Consider the following 13,412-nt stretch of genomic DNA (forward strand, 5'->3'; position numbering starts at 1 on the left):
GTCGCGGACGCCGCGGCTGAGTTGCGTTCCCGGGCGGTTTCCGCGCAACCGAGCCGCTTCCGGGGCTGGCGGGACTGCGGACCTATTGGAGGGCCCTCCGACCTATAGGAGGGCCCTATAGGAGGGCCCGCTCGGCTCTGACCGCCGGGGCCTCGCATCGCGTGGCCTGCCCGGAAGCTGCCGGCGGCGGCTGTGCTGCAGGCGGGTGTTGCGCGAGGGAAGAGTTTGCGAAAACCTGAACACTGGAGGGGACTGCGCAGGCCAAGACCTCTTTTTGTTTTCGAAGCACGTTGGACAAGTGCTGTCTGGGTCCTGGGGTCTCCACGGATCATCTCAGCGCTGTCTGGGGCCCAGGCCTGCTCCATCACCTGGGCACCCGAGCCCGGGATCCCACCTCTTGTCCGCGACACAGTTGTTAAATGTGGAAGCTGCGTGGGGAGATAACTCCCAGAGCGATCTCGCCATTTGGGCTGCGAAGTTAAGTGGTGTTCAGGAAATCCTCAAAATACAAAAGAAATCAAGTTTTTTGACCAATGTTATTCATATATGTAAAAACATTAATATAAATAAATGACTACTAAGTAAAATAAATGGGGCGAAGAGGCAAGTTTCCCAATACAGAGGTATTCCAAATAAACTCCCTGCCCCGCTTTGACTATAGGTTTTGCTAAGTGAATTGCTTCCAACAAGTAGAATATAGAAAGGGAGGATATACTTGACAGTATTGAAATCTGGTAAACACTACAGTCGTCCGAATGATCAAGTTTAACCTCGTCTGGGATAAGTCATGTTGATAGTATGCAACCTTGAGATGATGTAATAAGAAGGACACTTCACCTTTCTGGTTTTCCTCCCCAATCTCAGGACCTCCATTTAACCATGGTGAATATTCTTTAAAATATCTAAAAAGTATTCCAAAAGTATTCCTCAAACTATCAAAGTAATCAGAAACAAGGATAGTCTAAGAAACCGTCAGCAAGAGGAGCCTGGGATGACTAAATTCAATGTAGCCTTGAACAGAAAAAAGACATCAGAGCAAAACTAGTGAAATCCGAATAAAGTGTGGAGTTTAGTTAATAACAATGTACCGATATTGGTTCCTTAATTGTAACAAATATACCAAATTAGTGTAAGATAATAACAATAGGGAAAACATGAGGGATATAAGGGAATGCTCTACTTTTCTGTACTATGCTCTTTCCAACTTTTCTGTAAGTCTAAAATGATTCTCAAAGTTAAAAAGAATTAAAAACCCCATTTATATGCATTTGTTTCAGACACATGTAAATACGTTCTCTCGTTTAATGCCATTCATCAGTAAGCATTTCCAGGGAGCCTATTCTGTGTTGAGCCCTAAAATAGATCCTGGGAACACAGTGAGTCCCTACTTGGGGAATAAACAGTTAGTTGTAGTACATGTGACACAGGAGAGGAACTATCTCTGGGGCAAAAGAAACACTTTTCCTAGGTCACAAGGTGAGGTGATCTATGATAGAGACCCCTGAGTGTGCAATAATGGATACAATTCACTGAGGAGGAAATCTTCGAGAGGAAGCTGGCTGTGACTCAAATTAGTAGGGTGTAGATATAAAAGGATTGAAAAAGGGACAGGTATTCATTTATTGATCCAGTAAGCATTTATTAGGTGTGTCATATGTACCAGGTTCAGAAACCAGGGTCAGACTTTGAAGTAAAGTAGTATTTTAATAAACATCAAGAAGTCACTTGATAAAATTCAACATCTCCTGATTTTCTAAATTTTCATTAAAATAGGAATAGATGGGTGTTTTTTAAAGTTATGAAATCAGTGGTCGCTTTGGCAGCACATATACTAAAATGATAAAATCATACAAAAAAAGGTAATGCCAATAACAAAAAATACCCATAACACACAGAACCTAAGAAAAAATATTTCAGTTAGTAAGTCTTCTGGGCAGCTATCCCTGAACACATTTTCTTCCCTGTCTCCAAAGTGGCCACTTGCCTAAATTTGGTGTTTATAATTCCTGTTCCTATCTTTCTATTTCTGCCATATATATATTTCTAAGCATTATCATATTGTCTTGTAATACTTTTTAAATAAATGCTAACCACTTTGCATGACCTTCATGATGTCTTTAGCTTAGTCTCAAATGGTTCAGAACAAAATATGTGTGGTATGTGTGTGTAGAGGAAGAGAGTAATACATGCAATGTTACAATGCTTTAGGACAATTTTTGCACAATACAAATTATGCTATAATGAAATTCTTGTGCATATCTTCTAGAGCGCAAATGCAAGAGTATATCTTGATACTGTATATGTCTAGGAATGAAAATGGTTAGTCCTAGAATATTAATATATGAGATGTAATTACATTGCTCTCCAAAACAAATGTACTAGTATACATCCTCAGCAGGATATGCGAATTCTCTGTTGTTTTACATCCTTGCCAACATTTGGTATTGTTCAAACTTTTAATTTTTGTCCATCTGGTGAGTGTAAAATGGTAGATGCTCACATATTTATTGAGCACCTACTATATTCTAGGCAGTGGGAATAAAATACTAGGGATACTGCAATAAACAAACCAAAGCCCCCTCCCTGTTCTTACAGAATTTACATAAAATATAATCTTATAGATATGCACAAATTTGCAAAAATATCTATGAAGAATTCTCATTACAGCATTGTTTGTAATAAAAAACTAGAAGCAACTGAAATGTCCTTTTATCAGAAGTCCTGTTAAACAAAGTATGGTATCATATCAAGTCAATAGAAATTACAGTATGCAGTTAAAAAGAATGAGGTACGTTTATGTATAGTAATATGAAAAATTGTCCAAGGTATATTGTAAGTGAAAAGAACAAGTTTCCTGACAATCTGAGAACACATTAAGATGAAAAGAATGAGTGTATATGCATACAAAAGGTTGGGACAAATCTTAACAAAAATGACAAATCTTAATAAAGCAATAGCTGTAAAATGCTTGGAAACATACCTTACATATAGTCACTGTGTTGGCTATTACTAATAATAGCAATAGTGATTGTTATTGGTAAATGGGTTTGTATAAATTATGCAAGAGGAAAGGGACTTACTTGTACCTTTTACCTGTGTATACGTTTTAAACATTTTCTTGGAACAAATTCATACTACTTTTATAATAATAATTTTTAGAAAAGGGGAAGGTGCTGGCTCTGCAAGAGGGGCCAAGGAGTAGCTATAGGAATCACCCTTCATTGTCTGCAGTCTGCCACGGAGGCCAGGTTCCTATTGCCACCAGGGCGTGTTTTTTTGTTCCACTGTAACACATAACAATATGAATGAACTTCATAAACACTAATTTGAGAAAAGAAAGAGTAAATCTCTATAATTCCATTCATTTAAAGTTCAAAAACGGGCTACATCAATCTATGGTGGTAGGAGTCCTGGAAAAATTTGCTTTTGCACTGAGCAGTCCCAGAAAGTCAGGTTCTTCTGGAAGTAATCCTCTATTTGAAGGATTTTAGAGGAATATATTCTCTCTAGGGACCGGCACAGAAGTTCATTTTGGCTCTAAGGGGAGAACCAAGGAGAAGGAAAGCCTTTATTCGTACAAGGGAAGACAAGGTTGACATATGGACGAGGCTGCTGGCCACCATTTCATGAAGTCAGACATCCAGCCCTCTGAGGGTGAAACCACACATTCATCTTCATTATAAGTATTCAGACTCTGGTTTCAGCCCAGCAGGGAACGGGAAGTTAGGTTCACTGGAAGCTTATCAGGCTGATATATCACGGAACCAGAATATGTCCTGGCTACATGACGCCTCAAATAAACACTTAAACATTTGTAGGGGAGGTAGAAGAGGGTAAAGGGGGCATAAATGGTTATGGAAAGAGACTTGACTTTGGGTCATGAACACACAATACAATATACAGATGATGTATTGTAAAATTGTAAAATAAATACTTAAATATTTTTCAAAGTGGAAATAACAGTATGTGAAACTTAGGTCTCCCAATTGTTTGCCGTTGTGATGGTTAACTTTAACTGGCTAGGCTACAGTATCCAGATTTTGCCACTCACGAGTGCACTTGTTGCTCTGAAAGTACTTTTAGAAAGTATTTAGGCTTGATCTGTGGTGGCACAGTGGATAGGCTGTTGAGACCACTGTTTTGAAACACTGGACTTGCCCTGTCAAGGCACATATGGGAAGCAACTACTACGAATTGATGCTTCTCATCCCCTCCCCAAGCCAATAAATAAAATCTTAAGAAAAAAAAATTTAAACCAGTAGACGTTGAGTAAAGCAGATTACCTTCCATAATGTGGATGAGCCTCATGTAATCAGTTGAAGGCCTCAAGAGGAAAGACTGAAGTCCCCTGACGAAGAAGAAATTCTGCCTCTGAACTGCCTTTGGGCTCAAGATTGCAACATTAACTCTTTCCTGAGTCTCTATCCCAATAGCCTGTCCTGCAGATTTTAGATTTGCCACAATTGCATGGGCCAGTTCCTTAAAATAAATTTCTCTCTCTATTTTTCTCCCCTATACCCCCACCACAGACCCTATTGGTTTTATTTCTCTGGAACTCTGACTAATATAGTTGGTTTAACTCAAATGGAGCATATTTGAATCAAATCAATTAGCTATTCCAAGAAGCAGTCTATGGATACCTGTGAGTACCTTCATGATGTCCTGGCCACAGCATGTTAGGAGAGCTATGTTACACTGTGGGGGCATTTAAAGTTTCAACTGGTGTGTTAGTCATGAATAGGTCAAGTGTTTTATTTTTTTTTTCCCACAGAAGACATCTAGAAGGCTTAGGGAAAACTTGGCAAACAGAATTTTGCAACATAGACTTCAGAGTCAACAAACAGGCAAAACTGGAACTGCCCTCATTAAAACCATCATATAAAATCATGATTAAACATATCAGAATAATTTGCTTGCTAGTGCCTAAAGGCTTTATGACTCTCAATAAATGATAGATAACAGATAAAAAAACTTCTAGTGGGCATGCGTGCTGCTACTTAAATGGTCATACTATAGACCAGCAGTTCTCAAATGTCATCGTGTATCAGAATCGCCTGGAGGTTCTGTTGAACACAAATTGTAGGATCCCACCTCAAGAGTTTCTGATTCCATAGGCTTAGGACAGGATCTCAGAATCTGCGATTCTACTGAAGTCCCAGGTAATGCTGATGATCTTGGTCCAAGACCACATTTGAGAACCTTCTGATATAGAAGATTGATTCATGAGAAAAACTACAGAGAATAGGAGGGACGCTGTACCTTTGGTAGGTATATTTAGCACCCACCAGAACCCCTCATCTGAAAGTGCCAAATTATTTCAACACAATGATCATTTATTGAGCATTTGCAAGCACCAAGCTAGGTGTCATGCAGCCAAGAAAATATTCCTTGGTCTGTTCTGGCAAAGCCAGCACCTGGAAGGATGCGAGAGTGAGTGAGAGAAAGAAACATCAATTTGCTGTTCCACTTATTTATGCATTCATTGGTTGATTCTTGCATGTGCCCTGACAACCTTGGTGTATCGGGATGACACTCTAACCAACTGAACATCAGGACAGATCTTTAATTATCAAAAGAATTATGCCTACAACCCCACCAAAGATTTTTAATAGTTGTTTTTGATCCCTTCTGATCTTCATTGACACATGTTCATAGTTGGTGAGTGTTCTGAGGTAGAATATCAATGCAATTCTATGTTCTCCTTAACATTTTTGGATGAGCATGTTTCTGATTTCACATTACATTCAAATTAATGAAAAAATTCTGCATAATTCTGATAGACAATTAAAGAACCTCTCTATAGATGTGCATTTAGACTGTTTCTAATTTGTCACTATTAGAAATAATGCTACTATACACATCTTTATAGGGAAAACTTTCTTCTTCTTTTGAATAATTTTAATAGTGTACATTCCCAGATCTGTGATTATTGAGTCAGAAGACCTTGAGATATATTTTCTATTTGTGCTGTTTAACCAGGGAGCCGAATGGGTACAACTTAAACATATTTGCACATAGCAGTACTACATGAACCTGAATGGCTTATTATAGCTATTGCCAGGATCAAGGTCTGCCAAAAGCAACATCCTGGTGAATGTGCACAGTTTTCAGAATTGGGAGCGGAGTGCCTTTCTTCTTATGAATCACAGCAATGAGGAACAGGTTATGTATTCTTCCTATGCAGTAAATAGGTCCTGATTCACCTTTTATGTGGCAGAAAAGGATTCTCCCAAGACATTCAGGCATTACTTGAATATATTCAACTCAAGGGCCACTCTATCTTCTGCCTCCTGATAAAAAGTGCTGTTTTTAAATAAATGCTTTAGTAAGAAGGAAAAATTTTGTCATTAAAATTTTTTTCATTAGATTCTTTCCCCCAATGTTTATTTATTTTTATTTTTATTTTTTACTTTTATTAATTTTTAGAGAGGAGAGAGAGAGAGAGAGAGAGAGAGAGAGAGAGAGAAGGGGGAGGGAGGAGCAGGAAGCATCAACTCCCATATGTGCCTTGACCAGGCAAGCCCAGGGTTTTGAACCAGCAACCTCAGCATTCCAGGTCGACGCTTTATCCACTGCGCCACCACAGGTCAGGCCCCCCAATGTTTATTTTTAAAAATTTCAAACCTATTGGCCCTGGCCAGGTGGCTCAGAGGATAGAGCATCCACCTGATGTGCCAGAGGGCACAGGTTCGATCCCGTCAGGGAACGTATGAGAAGCGATCAATGAGTTAACAATTAAGTGGAACAACTAGATGAAACAAGTTGATACTTCTCTCTCTCTCCCTCCCTCCCCTCTCTTTCTTTCTCTCTCTCTCTCTCTAAAGCCAATGAAAAAATTTTAAATTCAACCCTGTTGAAAAATAATATAATGGCCTGACCTGTGGTGGCGCAGTGGATAAAGCGTCAACCTGGAAATGGTGAGGTCGCCGGTTCGAAACTCTGGGCTTGCCTGGTCAAGGCACATATGGGAGTTGATGCTTCCTGCTCCTCCCCCTTCTCTCTCTCCTCTCTCTCTCTCTTCCCCTCTCTCTCTCCTTTCTAAAATGAATTTAAAAAAATTTTTTTTAAATAAAAAAAGAAAAATAATATAATGAATGCCCATATACTTTCTTCATTCACAAATTGTTAACATTCTCTTACCTTTTCTCTCTAGCCTCATATATATATATATATATATATATATATATATATATATATATGAATCATTTGAAAGTTGTAGACATAGAGAAACTGACCTCTAAATTTTCTAGAACTTATTTCCTGAAAACAAAGATATTCTCCTGTATAACCATAACACTAGTATTCACACTCAAGAAATTTGACATTGTATAAATTTCAGATGCATTCAAATTTCAAATAGTCCCAAAATGTCAAATAAGACTTTTTAAAAGCCAGGACCCAACTGAGGACCATGTATTTCATAGGACCATTCATTTCATTTGACTGACATCTCTTTAACCTCCTTGAATCTAAGAGACTCACCTCACCTTAAAAAAAAATTATTTTTCACCTGACCAGGCAGTAGCACAGTGGATAGAGTGTTGGACTGGGACGTGCAGGACCCAGGTTCAAGACCTCGAGGTTGCCAGCTTGAGCACAGACTCATTGGGTTTGAGCAAAGCTCACCAGCTTGAGCCTCAAGGTCACTGGCTTGAGCAAGGGGTTACTCGATCTGCTGTAGCCCCCAGGTCAAGGAACATATGAGAAAGCAATCAATGGACAACTAAGGAACCGCATCGAAAAATTGATGTTTCTCATCTCTCTCCCTTCCTGTCTGTCTGTCCCTCTCTCTGACTCTCTCTGTCTCTGCCACACACACACACACACACACACACAAATCATGACATTAACATTTTGAAGAGTTTATACTGCTTGTCGCATTGAATCTGGATTTGTTTGATTATTGTCTCAGGATTGGATTCAGGTTAAACATTTTTTGGCAAGTCGACTACATTGGTGTTTTGGGTTGGCAGAATTCTAAGATGATTCACAAATAAACCTTCCCCTTGTGTAATCTTCTCCCCCTAAGTGTGGGCAGAACCTGTGAATACTGTATTATGTTACTTAATATGCCAAGAGGGATTTTGCAGATGCAATGAAGGTTTCAGTTGACATAAAACAGGAAGATAATCTGAATGGACTTGACCTAATCTCATAAAACCTTTAAATTAGAGACAGGAGGCCCTAGCCAGTTGGCTCAGTGGTAGAGCATCAGCCTGGCATGCAGGAGTCCCGGGTTCGATTCCCGGCCAGGGCACACAGGAGAGGCGCCCACCTGCTTCTCCACCCCTCCCCCTCTCCTTCCTCTCTGTCTCTCTCTTCTCCTCCCACAGCCAAGGCTCCATTGGAGCAAAGTTGGCCAGGGCGCTGAGGATGGCTCCAAGGCCTCTGCCTCAGGCGCTAGAATGGCTCTGGTTGCAACAGATCAACACCCCAGATGGGCAGAGCATCAACCCCTGGTGGGTATGCCGGATGGATCCCGGTCGGGCGCATGCAGGAGTCTGTCTGACTGCCTCCCGGTTTCCAACTTCAGAAAAAAATAATAATAATAAATAAATAAATAAATAAATAAGAGACAGGAGAAACTAAAGAGTCAAATCACAAGAAAGATTCAAAGTGTGGTTGCTGGCTTGAAGACAGGTGCTAAAAGCCAGCAAGGAAATAGGAGACCTCAGTCCTACAACCACAAAGGACTTGAATTCTGCCAACAAGCAGAATGACTATAAAAGCAGAATTTACGCAGAGCCTACAGACAAAAGCATTTTGATTTAAGTTTTGTGATATCCTGAGCAGACAGTACCCAAGCCTGCCAACTCACATTTTTAACCTAGGATTCTTCTCAAATCTATTTTTTCTATGTGAGATAGGGTATCAAGATTTATTTTTGGCCATATAAATATCCAGTGTTTTCATCAACATTTATTTAAATAGATATATTTGAAATTGATCTTAAAAAAGTGACAGCTGAAAAACATTGACAAGCCACTTGAGGAGTTCAAACACTAAATATTTGGTGCTATCAAAGGTGTTAATGTTATTTTTCTTAGGTGTGATAATGGTATCATGGTTAAGTATTCTAAATTTTTATAGAGATATGTAGTGAATTTTTTTACAGATAAAATGATATAATGTCTGGGATGGCTTCAAAATAATCCAAGATACTTACTGGCATCAAAAGTTAAAACCATTTTGCCTGACCAGGTGGTGGCTCAGAGAATAAAGTGTGGGACTGGGATGCGGAGGACCCAGGTTCAAAACCCTAAGGTCTCTGGCTTCTGAGCAGGGTCGCTGGCTTGAGCAAGAGGTCACTCGTTCTGCTGCAGCCCCCGGTCAAGGCACATATGAGAAAGCAATCAATGAACAACTAAGGAGACTAAGGAACTGCATGAAGAATTGATGCTTCTCATCTCTCACCCTTTCTCTCTGTCTGTTCCTATCTGTTCCTCTCTCTGTCTTTCTCTCTGTCTCTGTCACACACACAAAAAAGTTAAAACTATCTCAGCACCCTAATTATAGGAGTTATTTCTTCTAATCTGGAAAGAATCTGTTATGAAAATTACAATATTGTCAAGACAAGTAAGGAGTTATGTGTTACGTCCAATAATACATATTTAGCCATGTTGACTGAAGCTTATTACACACCCACCTCTAGCTGTCAGACACACTCTTTCCGGTTTTGCCATCTGTTCTCTGCACATGTGAGTTGCCCATCCACATGGGAGGTGATGACTCAGTCTTCAGGGAGACTGTGTTTTGGTTGCTCCATGATTCTCATTTCCACCTTCCATGAACATAAGCAGAGACATGAAGAATCCAGGCTTGGTGCCATCCAGACCCAGTTTTGCCACTGCCCCATGGGACATACTTTTAGACTTGTCTACATTTATGTGACATCTATGAACATTCCAGGAAATAGTGGGGTTTGCTGATTTTTAGAATTTTGTCTTTGGTCTTTCTCTCTCTCTCTCATTCGTGCACATGCACAGATGGAAAATTCATTTCCAAAATAGTTTTTATTCATTTTTTCTGTTTTACATGTTCTCTGAACCTAATAACATTGTTTTCTCCAAGATCTTTCCTAAATTCTAGTGAGAAAAGAAATCACCATTACTGCAAATTGGAACATTTCAAATAGTAAATATACTCACAAATAAAGATGATATAACTTATCAAACAAAAGGATAAATACTTTGGGACATAATATATCCCATAATAAGTTCTGGGACTTCTAAATTAATGATTATGACTTAGTTGCCATTCTTGTTTTATGAACACAAAACTCTTCATATAAAAAGGAACTATCTCATTTAATTAGCAAACAACCTTGTGGTGTGGATATTCTGACCTCTGTTTGCGCCCATCGAAGCCGCACATGTGGCTGTCCTTCAGCACTCTGAGTTTTATTTCCAAGACCGTCATTCTCTTTCTGGAGCTCCCACTCTGTGAGAAATGGGCCTTGCTTTCTCACTACTGAGCAGTGTCCCTTAAAAAACAGACTTTGTGGGAGCCAGTAGATGGTGTTCTTTGTTTCCTCTTGCCCAAAGGAATATGGTTTTTACGTTTTTTATTTGTTTGTTTTTTTAATTTATTTATTTTTTACAGAGACAGAGAGTGAGTCAGAGAGAGGGATAGACAGCGACAGACAGACAGGAATGGAGAGAGACGGGAAGCATCAATCATTAGTTTTGCATTGCATGTTGCAACACCTTAGTTGTTCATTGATTGCTTTCTCATATGCGCCTTGACCATGGGCCTTCAGCAGACTGAGTAACCCCTTGCTGGAGCCAGCAACCTTGAATTCAAGCTGGTGGGCTTTTGCTCAAACCAGATGAGCCCGCGCTCAAGCCAGCGACCTCGAGGTCTCGAACCTGGGTCCTCTACATCCCAGTCCGACACTCTATCCACTGCACCACCGCCTGGTTAGGCGGTTTTTACGTTTTTTTAAATGTTTTCATTGATTTGGGTGGGGAGTATGGAAGAAGAAGGAGAGAGAGAGAGAGAGAATTAATTTGTTGTTTCACTTAGTTGTTCCATTCAGTTGTGCACTCACTGATTGATTCTCCTACGTCCTCTGACTGGGGATCAAACCCATGATATCGGCACACTGGGGTGACACTCTATTCAGTGAGTAACCCAGCCAGGGGCCAAGGCTACATGTGTTTTGACTGATATATGTGCTTCCAGGATGAAAGCACGTTGGGCAGTCTCATAATAATGCCTCCCACAGTCCTGGCTATAAATAGTGTCTCTGCCCTCCACAGCCTTAGCTTAAGCTGTATTTGAATCCTATGGGAGTCATTTAGGAAACAAACTGAATCTGTGTTTTGTTCTTTTCCTGAAAACATTCACATAAAATAAAAATCAGTGTTTTTAGCCCTGGCCAGATAGCTCAGTTGGTTAGAGCATCGTTCAGATATGCATAGGTTGCTGGTTCCATCCCCAGTCAGGGCACATACACGAACAGGATGTTTCTGTCTGTCTGTCTCTTTCCCTTCCTCTCTCTTTAAAATCAATAAATAAATTTAAATAAATAAATAAAACTGTGGAACCTAAAAGAAAAATCAGTGTTTTAGACCAACAGGAACACTTATCAAAATATGAGTTTCCACCTGCCTGTGGACACTACCAGCTGACCCATCCAGAACACAAAGCTGAGCTGACTGATGAATGTCTTTTTTAATTTAAATTAAGTGAGTGGCAGAGAGGCAGAGAGACAGGTTCCTGCATGTGCTTGGATCCACCTGTCAAGCCCCCTACTAGGGGGATGCTCTGCTCATCTGGGGCCACTGCTCCATTCCTTGGCAATTGAGCAATTTTAGTGCCTGAGGTAAGGCCATGGAACCATCCTCAGTGCCCAGGGCCAGCTTTGCTTGAACCATATGAGCCATGGCTGTGGTAGAAGAGAGAGCGAGAGAGGTGGGTGAGGTGAGGGGGGTAGAGAAGCAGATGGTTGCTTACTCCTGTGTGCCCTCACCGGGATTGGAATCCAGGACATCACACACCGGGTGGGTGCTCTACCTGATGAGGGCCAGGTGAATGTCTTTTCCTGCCGAAACAAACCTGTAAAATCTAGAAGAGGGGATCACGTACTCAAATGCACAGACACAAACACAAGGATCTAAGATCACGAAGCATCAGGTAAACATGACAGCAGCAAAGGAAACTAACCAAGCTCCCTAAATAACTGACCCTAAAGACATGGAGATCCATGAACTGTCTGGCAAAAAAATCAGAATAATCCTGTTAAACAAAGTCAGCAAATTTCAAGAACACACAGTCAACAAAATTTAAAAATAAAATACATGAGCAAAACTGAAAAGTTTAATAAATAGAAACCATTAAAACAAACAAACTAGAAATCCTAAAGAATACAGTGACCAAACAGAAGAATTCAATAGAGATTCGGGGACCAGGTGAGAAAGGGACTTACTTCCCTACATAACTTCCATGCTGCTCACTGTTCCGGGTGGAGAGTGGCTCATTTTCACTCACCTCCTGTTCCAGGGGCGTGTCCTGCCTGTCCATCAGCCCTTACAGCCCTGCCCAGGCCTCCCTCTTCCTAATTTCTGAAGGACGTGCGGAATGTCTGGAGGGAAGGTTCATGGGTATGGGGACCATCATAGTGCATGTGTTTGAATTCACCTTTACTCATCTCAGATGACAAATGTGAAGGCTTTTGTCTCAGTCTCGTATAATCAGCTAATAAAAACAAGTCCAGAGGTCTTACCTGTGTCCCTAACCACAGTAAAATTTCCTGGTTGCTTAGTTTCCATTTGATTTTTCACAGGGCTCTCTGTATTCCCAGTAGGCAGGAGTAGGCACCTTCATAAAGTAGATGGGAAAAATAGACAAGGCCCCAGGAGAGGTTTGCCAATCGGCAATTCTCCTACAGGGGAAACCGCCCCCCCACCTCCTTTTCTAGGGGTAGCAGCTCTGCTCATAACCCACCAGGTGGCGCTGCTGAGAGACTACCCACCTCATTTAAAGACCCAGCACATTCCCACGTGGCTGTCCGTTACTGTCCTGGCTTATTCATTGATTTTTCCATCTCTTCAAACAAACATCCTGACTGCTACCAGGAACCAAGATATGGAAACTGATAATGATTAATAATTAATAATATCACCTGACCACTTACAAATGCCTTTTCGGTAGCTATCAGGCCCAAGTGGAGCTGGGAGGTTGGGAAGGATAAGCAAGAATGTGGTGGGCCAGGTGAGGGTGGGCTGCACAGGCAGGTGGGAGTGCGCAGGGGCTTGTGGGTGAGGGGCCCCCGAGCCAAGGTCCAGGGTGGGACTGACCACACCCTTCCCCAAACGGAGGGCGGCAGCCAAGATGCCCACTTCTTCAGATGCGTCACGCGTGTTTGCCTTCCTGCGGTGTCACGCGAGGTGCCCAGGACAGTGTAAGGT

The sequence above is a fragment of the Saccopteryx leptura genome, chromosome 1, assembly GCF_036850995.1.
Source record: "Saccopteryx leptura isolate mSacLep1 chromosome 1, mSacLep1_pri_phased_curated, whole genome shotgun sequence".
In the NCBI taxonomy this organism is placed as follows: Eukaryota; Metazoa; Chordata; class Mammalia; order Chiroptera; family Emballonuridae; genus Saccopteryx; species Saccopteryx leptura.